The following is a 5,332-nucleotide window of genomic DNA, read 5'->3' as shown; positions in this document are numbered from 1 at the left end:
GTTCAATTATGATGTGTTGTTGTGATTTTCTTTTGAGGTCTACCCTGTTTGGTTTCATTGAACTTATTGAATTGATATTTTCTCATTTTTCATCACATTAGGGAAATTCTCTTCCAACAAATCTTTCACACATTTCTGCTTTTTGTTTTGTTTTGTTTTGTTTTGTCTATTCCTGTTCTGACATTCTGATTACACGTAGGTTATTCTTCTCGATGGTATCCCACATGAATCTTAGGCTTTCTTCATTTTGTTTTGATCTTTTTTTCCTGACTGATCATTTAACAAATTAGTGTTGAAGTATTTGTCTTCAATCTCACTAATTCTGTCTTCCATTGATTTGCTTCTACTCCTTTGCCCATTCAATGTATTGTCTATTTCTGAAATGTTAGTATTAATCTTGTGGATTTCTATTTGTTGTTTTTGTATCATTTCTAATTTTTCATTTATTTTATTAGTTTGTTCTTTTATCATTTTCCTAAATTGCTCTAGAATTTTGTCTGTGTTTTCCTTTATTTTGTCAGTGTTTTCCTTGATCTGTCTCTCAATCCATTGAAGGTACCTAAACATAATTCTTTTGAATTTTGTCAGGAATTTTCAATGCTGCTTCTTCCTCAAGGATGTGTTCTGGGTCTGTATCCTGGTCTCTTGTTTGTACTACTTTAGTTTGTTTCTTTGTGTGGACCAGGGTGGTCAATTGTCTCTAAGACACTGTGATGTCATTGTATTTATATTTAACTGGTGTTTATATGTTGGTGTATTTCACCCAAGAGTATTTTTCTTCTCTATTTTGCTTTGATATACCCACATGAGCAGGGTACTATGCTCCTCTATTCACCATTTGGAAGCACTTAGGCTCTCACCTCCTATCTCCTGGTGTGTGTGATAGAGAATGACAGTGTGTCCAGAGATCTGTGTTATCTGCTCATGAAGAGTAGTTAAGGTTTAGTTGGGCTGGTATTGGCTTCTGCCTATCATTGGTCAGTTGGTACAAAAGCAAGTGTTGGCCCTTAGTCAGTGGATGAGGCTGCAGGAGATGTGGGTATGAATGTGTCATGTGGGTGCATTTGCTCTCTCCAACTAAGTTAGACATAAAAACAAACAAACAGAAAACCCAAGAGAACAAAAAACAAAACCTGCATAAACAAGAACAATCTCAAAAAAAAAAAAAAGGAAAAAGGAAAAAAAAGGCAATAAATTTTAAGAAAAAAAAATTTAAAAATGTATAACAAAAAGAGACAAAAGAAAAATGAAGAGATAAAACACCACTTTATCTTAGGAAGTGGTGAAACAAAGAGGAGAGCAAGAGTAAAAGAATAGTAAAGGGAAAATGAGAGAACTGTGAAAAGAAAAACAAGGGATGGGGAGAACCAAAAGAAGAAGAGAGAAAAAAGGAAAGGAACCAGGAAAATAGAAGAGAGAAAACAAAACAAAACAAATACAAATACAAGTAAGGAAAAGAGAGAAAAATTAAAAGGAAGGAAGGAGGAAGAATAAAAGAATAATTTACAAATGAATTAATAAAAACAAAAGTGGGGCAAGCAGGGCAGGGTAGGGCATCTAACCCCTGTCAGTGCACACATACTTGGGTGGAATATCATACTGGTCCGGAAGGTGGGTGCAGGTGAGCGATGGCCACACCTCTATTCATGAAGAGGTATATGGTACATGATCAACAAGGAGAATTATCACCTTTTTTAGTCATCAGCCTCCAGTGCTGTTGCCTGTGCTGTCCTTGGGAAGTGGAGCCTATTCTTAGGTTGCTGCCTTGATCAGAATGATGATTGCAAATATTCACAATGGCCTACCATTTGCAAATACTCAAAATGGCTGCACCCTCAGGGCAGCCAGCAGTCCTTTACTCTGTTTGTCTCCTTCTTCTCTGTTTTCCTTTCTAGTCATCAGCCACCAGTGTAGTTGTCCATGTAGTCCTTGGCCACTACAGCCAATTCTAAGGTTCCTTCTCAGGTCAGAATGTCACTTGTAAATATTCAAATTTGCCATGCCATCAAAACAGCCAATAATCTACAGCTCTGTTTGTCTCCTTATTCAGTTTCATTCAGGTTCTTCTACTAGTTGGTGTTTTCTCCTTTCCTTCAAAGCTCAAGGTTCCGGGATTATTTCCTCTATCTGTCTCAATTAGTTCCTCATTTCTTTGTTGCAGAGGGTCTGTATAGCCTATTGTGCCATTTTGCCAGATAGTGGTTATGTTTTATAAAGAGTCATCATCTTTTAGAAATAAATACTGCAGTATTTAGAGATGAAATTATATAATGTCTAGGATTTGCTTTAAAAGAATCTGGAGTTGGAGAGTTCAAAATGGAGCCAAGCCAGTGAGCAGCACGCTTTATCCCTCTGGCATCTAAGGTCTTGGAAAGCTAGCCAAAACAGTGTAAATTAGGAATTTCAGTGCTCTGAACAGCTCACAGATTCAGAGTACATCAAACATGGAAGAGCAGAATTAGAGGAAAGGCACAGGGAGATTATTTGGGAAAGAGCTACTGGAGGAGGACGGATGGATGGGCACCTGAGAGGGGCACTGGAAAATCTTCTGGAGCATTCACTGTGTGCTGGGCTAGGGCACCCACCTGAGATCCCCGAGCCAAAAGGGAGGGCGCTTTATAACAGCTTACCAGTGAGCACTCTAATATTCTGGTGGGCAGCAGCAGAGACCTGCCTCCGGCAGCTCATCTTGATTTTTTGGAAGTAATTTGGGTCTCCTGGGGGCTGGCTGCGGGCACAGACACCTCTGCTGAGACTTGGAGGAAAACTTATTGTTGCGACAGGAAGGGTAGCTCCCTCCTCTCCCAGCAGATCACAGACTAGACTGGGGTCAGACTGGGAGACTTCATGCTTTTCTTTGTCACAGAGACAGGACCGCAGGTCACTAGCAGATACTCCCCTGACCCACAGCTCAAACTGCATGCATCTTTGGTGCCACAGCTGGGCAGTATCACAGACAAAATCCAGAGCCAGCCATTAGCGATCTGGCGGGATTATGTCAGCACCATGGGCAGATGGAACAGGGAGAGAGAAGAAACTGTACTCCTGGGATTTTTGCCTTGGAGCCCTTCTTTAGCGCTATGGGGCCGCAGAGGTGGGGTCTTTGAGTGTGCTTGAAATTGGCAGAAATTTGTAATGCTCTAACAATAAGAATCTTTCCTGAAGTTGAGCTGCAGTCTTGCAAATAAATATGTCATCAAAAATTGCCTGCTCAAATGCCTAGAAACTGACCCTAGCAACACCAAGCTTTCCTTCTTCCACTCCCACCTTCTCCACCAAGATCTTCACTCACTCAGTAGAAGAAAACATATTCAGCCAATTACCATAAAACCTCCTGCTTTAAACTCTAAACCCTCTTTACAACAAACAGAAACACATATCCACACTACACACAGGGATTCTACCACCACAAAGAAAACAGCAGAGTGACCCAACACACTTGCATCAATAATAATTAAAAACAAAAACAACAACAAAAAAAAAAAACCACCAGCTTCACCTTTTCAAACTATTAAACATAAAACCAAGACAAAATAAATCAACACGTAACCAGGAGCTAGTGACAACCTAAAGAGACAGCACTCAACCAGATTCCAGGGGCTTAAGAAGAGGTTCTGCTTTCCAGTAACCCCAACAACTCTCCAGAAGTGCACTGTATAACTGCAGAGGTCCTAGTCTACACCTTCCTTTTTTTCTCTCTCTCTCTTTCTTTTCTTTCTCTCGTGGTTAACCCCATCCCTTGTTGGTTTGTTTTTGTTTTGTTTTTTTTTTTAATTTTTTTATTTTGTTTGTTTGTTTTGTTTTGTTTTTTGTTCTGTTTTTGCTTTTATTTTCTTTTGTATTGTTGGTTTGTTTCTTTGTTTGTATTATTTATTCATTATTCTCTTTCTCTACCTTTTTACTCTCAGTGACCTATCCCCAGATATTGTAGATTTATCTGTTTTCTTCTTCATTCCCCCCCCCCTTTTTTTCTTCTTTTGGGTTACTGGTCCTGTGTGATTTCAGGCTGTATTTCTTCTCCATGTGATATAGTTTTTTCAATGGTTATTCAATTGTAATTTTTGCCTAACTGACTGGGAGACAGCAACATTCCTCATAAGATACAAGCACACCCACACCCCCTAAACTTCACTTACTGAGCAAGAGCCAACACCTCTTTCTCAACCAACAGGCCAATGATAAAAAACCACCAAGAAGAGCCTGAATCACCCTTGGCTGCTCTTCACAAACAATTAACAGAGATTCTAATACAATACAATGATGCCTCAGAAACAACAGACCATCATAGTCCACACAAAGAAGCAAGATAAGGTGGGAACAAGAGAACAGGATACTGACCCAGAACACATCCCTGAGGAAGAAGCAGCATTGGGATTCTCTGATAAGGAATTCAAAAGAATTATATTTAGGTATCTTCAAAGGACTGAGAGACAGACCAAAGAAAACACAGAAAAAACCTTAGAAGAATTCTGGAAGAAAATACAAGGACAAAATGACAAAATAAATGGAAAATTAGAAATGATTGTAAATATACAGATAGAAATCCAGAAGATTAATACTAAATTGTTAGAAATAGATAACACATTGGAAGGGCAAAGGGGTAGAATTGATGCAATGGAAGACAGAATTAATGAGATTGAAGACAAATACCTAAATACTTCTTTAGAAAGGGATCAGTCAGAAAAAAAAAAAATCAAAACAAAATGAAAGTCTAAGGGTAATGTGGGATACCATCAAAAGCAATAATCTATGTGTCATTGGAATTCCAGAACAGGAAGAGAAAAATAAAACTACTGAGAAAATCACCCAAGATTTGCTGGAGAACTTCCCTGGTATGATGAAAGAGGGGAACATATCCATTCAGGAAGTCCAACGAACCCCAAACAGGATAGACCCCAAAAGAAAATCACCAAGACATATCATCATCAAACTCTCCAAAGCCAAGGACAAAGACAGAATCCTGAGAGCAGCACAGGAGAAACAAAAAGTTACATACAAAGGTCAGCCAGTAAGAATAATCCCTGATTTCTCAGCAGAGACCATGCAAGCGAGAAGACAATGGGATAATATATATATATAACCCTGAAAGAGAAAATTTTTCAGCCAAGAATTATATACCTGGCAAAATTGTCCCTCAAATATGATGGTGAAATTAGGAGATTTCCACATAAACAGAAACTAAGGGAATTTGGTAAAATCAGACTAACCTTACAAGAGACGCTAAAGGGAATACTTTAAACAGAGAACCAAAAATAGCAAATAACAACTGACCATTAATACACAAGATGACATATCCCAGAAACCACAGCTATGGACATATCAAAAGCAAAAT

This window comes from Orycteropus afer, unplaced genomic scaffold (assembly GCF_000298275.1).
Source record: "Orycteropus afer afer isolate SDZICR_OR568_19922 unplaced genomic scaffold, OryAfe1.0 scaffold00768, whole genome shotgun sequence".
NCBI classification, from domain to species: domain Eukaryota; kingdom Metazoa; phylum Chordata; class Mammalia; order Tubulidentata; family Orycteropodidae; genus Orycteropus; species Orycteropus afer.
Note: the sequence above shows the minus strand (reverse complement) of the source record.